Below are 4,942 nucleotides of genomic sequence, written 5' to 3'. Positions count from 1 at the left end.
TGTCGGTATTCTATCATGTAGCATTGTTAAAATTTTGCACTCCTTGATTATTCCAAGTAAAGTTTGGATGTTGCTTCCACCCTGGATTATAGGTGTTGGACTAGGGATATTATTCCAATTGAAATTAGCCATGTAGCACACAAATGCTGGATTTGATGGGCATTCATCAAATAGATGGTTTTCATTACCATAAACACAGAATTCCTAAACTGCGGTTGGTTTCTTCATTGTTTTAATCATATTAGTTAAAGATGATAACTAGGCAGTCAATGAAATGATTGCATCAAGTTGCATGGTGCCAGCAGCTCTCTTGCCAGTTTCAACTCGTGTGGTAGGGTATTGGTAATCATTGTTAGCAATCCGTTCCAAAATCTTATACGCTTCATTGTAAGATTTATCCAACAAGGTACCACTAGCAGAAGTATCAACTACCATCCTCGTATGTGCATTCAACCCATTATAAAACATCTCTATCTGAGTCCAATGCTGAAATCCATGCATTGAACATTTCTGAATTAACTCTTTAAATCGTTCCCAAGCTTCATATAATGTTTCATCTTCTAATTGTCAAAAAGATGTGATGTCATTACTTAAATTGATATTCATATTTGGAGGATTATACCATAGAAAAAACTTCTGGCAAAGATCATTCCATGATGTCACTATCCTCGATGGCAAAGCATTCAACCATGCTTTTGCACGATCTCTTAAAGAATATGGAAACAGTTTAAGTCGCCGGGCATCTTTAGGAACACCCTGTTACCTGAACAAGTCACAAACATCTAGAAAAAGTCTTAAATGCAGCCTTGGATCTTCAGTAGGTAATCCATTAAACTGTCGTACTATTTGTAACATTTGAAACATCAGCGGCTTCAACTTGAATTGTTGAGCTTTATTTGTGTCCTGACTATCCCTGATTCAAATAATCCAAAATTGGAACAACATACCCTCAAATGGGTCTGTCTCGATCATCTATCACCTGACAAATAGGAGGATTAACATCCTGACCATTTGGATTATCATTGAGACTAGGATCATTCCCGTTTCTAGACATTTTTCTCAGTTCTTTTTGCCTTCTTCGCAAAATTCTCTCGATCTCTGGGCCAAAAGGCTACTCTTTGTTAGCAGGAATGCCTCTTTTCATGGAATGATGACAAACCTGTAAAAACTAAAAACAACTAAGTTAAATAAAACTAATAGAACTAAGTAAAATAACAAAACCAAATTTCACCAAATTGTCGATCCCTGACAATGGTGCCAAAAACTTTTCACGTGTGAATATGATATAGGAATTGTGCAAGTATACACATCAAATCAAGTAATTAAGTGATGAGTGAGCATCTCTTCCACGAGGATTGAATTGAGGCACAAAAGTGGTCAAGTTATTATAATAAAATGTGGTTAATGCTATGGCAAAGCAATTGCAAGTATGTAGTGACAATCAAAAGGAATAATGATGTATGCAATATGTAGAATTAATGAATACTTGGAAATGCTGTGGCAAAACGAGAATAGAAATGTAAATGTAACGGAAATTATAAAGATGATTGTATGAATAATATGTAACTAACAAATAAACAACTAAGGATTTAATGGAAAAGATACTACAACAATTGATAAGGGATATACGACGTTAATATAGAAGGTTGGAATTATGAAGAATCTGCCTTTACTGTCAGATTTGCCTAGGAAAAATTGTAATCAATCTACTACTCAGAAGATTTCTAAAGTGGTCTACTTCTTTTGAGAGCAAAAACCTGAAGTTACCTTGCTCGTGTTTATAGGCCTTAATACAACATTCAAGTTGACAAACTGTCCAACCTTTTGCCACGATAAACCTTCATTCATTTATTTCTTTCTCCGCATCCTGCACCTACCAAACCACTGAACACAACCCTTCCACATGCAATTAAAAGTAACAAATAATAATATTTAAGCACCATCCAAGCTTCTTATGAAATGTTCTAAAAAATGCTAAAATAATATCCTAAAATGCAACTAAGTTCACTTAAGTACAAACAATTGACCCAGTCTAAAGACATGAATTATAACTCTTTTCAAGAGTTATCATATAACTTCCCGGAGTGTCCATCTCTCGAAATTTCCATCCCTAAATTTTTCTTTCCTGTACCAAGATAATTCATCTCGAATTTAGAGCTAAGAAGTTTAAGTTGGTTTATTTCTGATGATCCTTAATCGCAATTAACATATCATCAATGTAAAGTAATAAATAAATAAATGACCTATCATCTAAATGTTGTAGATACACAAAATTGTCATACTTAATTTGAATGAAATCAATACTTAACATGAAAGAATCAAACTTCTTATACAACTACCGAGGAGACTACTTCAGGCCATATAAAGATTTTTGTAGAAGGCATACTTGATCTTCATTGCCTTCAATCCTGAAGCCTTAAGGTTGTTGTGTAACATGCCAAACCAGATCCCTTAGAAGGATCCAAGTATGACGTGTCACTACTTAGAAATCATCCATCTTTAAAAATGTTTTTGGCTAAAACTTTGTATAATTTGTAGTGTTTGAATTAAGGCTTTAAAGAATATGAAGATAAAGTATAAGCCAATTGGCGTATAAACTTAAATAAGATAATTTCATTAAAGCATTGTTTAACAATCATAAGTTTCAATTACAATTCCATCTCAAAATACAACTAGACATCATCCCATATGTTATGCATAATACAAATTAACAGATGTCTCATAGTAGTAGATATCCTCTGGCGTAGTCCTTCAGGAAGTCTTCCTTCAACAGTAAGCTCGAGAAGGAAAAGGGTAACGGGGTAAGTTCAAAAGAACTTAGTGAGTTCCATAGAAATTTTAAACATAATACTAATAGCACAATCCAATCTTTCAAAGGAATCACTCAACATTACAGAGTATGCCCAATGGCATATACAGAACTTAGACAGACTTAGTATGCCAATGGCGTGCCACGTAGGCTAATACTTTACGCCAACACAACATAACTCAAACATTCTATTTTTATACCAACCACATACCTAGATTTCAGAGTCAGATTCATGTCAGATGTTTCTGTTTCATTCATATACATCTCTCCTTATATCTTCCATTTCAAAATCATTCAATAGGATGTTTAATTGTGTTATGCCAATCCGGTTTGCAATATATATTTTCCCTACCGAAGGCTACTCTTTAACACCATTTCTGTAGATTAGTTCATATCATATCATTCATTTTCGAATAAGATGATAGTGGCTGAACATGAAAATGGCCCATACTTTTTATCCTAGACATACAAACCATTATTCACACTCACATAAATTGATTATCCTTTACAGAGTAAGAATACTTACCTTACAATATTATAAAGTAAATGGAAGTAAGAAGGAACTCACCAGAAAAATAAAAAAGTCTAAATAGCAATCCTTTACTTTTGTCACTCGGACCTTCAGTAGTGTCTGGAGCTAAAAACAAGGTTATTTAAACATATTATATTACTATTTCATCAAATCTAAACATGCATGCATCAAACATTAGCACTTAACCCTGAACCAAGAAGTTTCCTTTCTTACATACTAGTCTTACACTATGCAAGTAGAATCAGAAACACACAAATAACCTTAAAAATAACCTAGGGTTCATCAGTAATTATTAGAGAACTATGGAAAACGTATAAGTTAGCTAACTACAACGAACCCACCTTCAGATAGGTTTTTTGGACGTTGAATTTTTAGAAAATGCAAGGAAGATCAAGGAGGAATATAGGCAAAAAGAAGACATAATGTTTTTCGATGAAGGTACTACTATCCTTATATACTTAAGCATGAAAACAAGGTTTAGTGGAAAAATCAGATAATTCCACTAACACTCTTGATTCGCAGGATTAAGTGCACTTATCAAAAGTTAAGTCTTTTCACCTACAATAGCTTAGTTCTATTCTAACTAAGTCTCAATTTAACTAACTATTTTCCTTATTTAATAATAAACAAATCCATTCAACGGTAAAGCAAGCAAGTTTGCCAATGCATCTGGGTGACGTACACTTAGAAAAAGAGTCCACAAAACCACAAATCTTCTCCAAGTTAAGAGTTCACCAAATGGCGCATGCAAAAAATTCTATACTTAACTAAAACAAATAATTTACTTACTCATCTCTACACTTAATCCACCAAAACACTCTAAACAATAATTTACATGTTTCATGTAAATGTTCTCCTCTAAGTTTCCATGAAGGAATGCAATTTTTACATCTATGTGCTATAATTCAAGACTGTGTAATGCAACAAGAGCTAACAGTGCCCAAATTGACGTATGCTTTACAATAAGAGAGAAAAATTGTAGCACCCTTCACCCGTACTCTACGCCGGAATAGGGTTACGGAGCATTACCTAACTTACAAAACAATTAAAAAATCATTTAGCAAATATTTTCTCAATTCAACCATTCATAATTCAATCTCAATTAATTTGTCCCTAATATGAGCCTACAAAGCCCTAAACATGCTTTGGGAGTGGTTCCAAGCTTAACCGATAACTTATGAAAGTTTTACAAAACTTCGAAAACTTTCCTCAAAATAGGGGACACACTCCCGTGTGACCAGGCCTTGTGTTTCACACGGCCACCAGACATGCTCGTGTCAAAGGCTGTGTGGACATTCAAAATAAGAGCACATGGCCGTGTCCCAGCCCATGTCCAACCCCGTGTAACTCTCTAACTTGGGTCACACAGCCAACACACACGTTCGTATGGTTAGCTCGTATGCCCTAAGAATGGCCACATACACCCGTGTTCCAGGCCACGTGCTAGGCCGTGCCAAACCTGCAGGGTATACTAACTTATGCCACAAAGCCAAGTCACAGGCCCGTGTGTGAGGCCATGTGGGGCATATTGACTTAATTTTAAAGTCAACACTAGGGGACACACGACCGTGTACTTGACCGTAAGTCACACACGGCTAAGA

General features: G+C 35.1%; 1 non-coding gene across 1 annotated transcript; it reads left to right on the top strand.

The window, feature by feature from the left end:
- Window positions 1-490: 490 nt before the first annotated feature.
- Window positions 491-597, top strand: LOC121208189 (small nucleolar RNA R71). Its single transcript, XR_005903138.1, has one exon. It is a non-coding gene; the product is annotated as a small nucleolar RNA R71 (small nucleolar RNA).
- Window positions 598-4,942: the final 4,345 nt, after the last annotated feature.

This window comes from Gossypium hirsutum, chromosome A01 (genome assembly GCF_007990345.1).
Source record: "Gossypium hirsutum isolate 1008001.06 chromosome A01, Gossypium_hirsutum_v2.1, whole genome shotgun sequence".
Classification (NCBI taxonomy): Eukaryota; Viridiplantae; Streptophyta; class Magnoliopsida; order Malvales; family Malvaceae; genus Gossypium; species Gossypium hirsutum.
The sequence above is the reverse complement of the archived record's forward strand: the minus strand, read 5'-3'. Positions and strand labels throughout refer to the sequence as shown.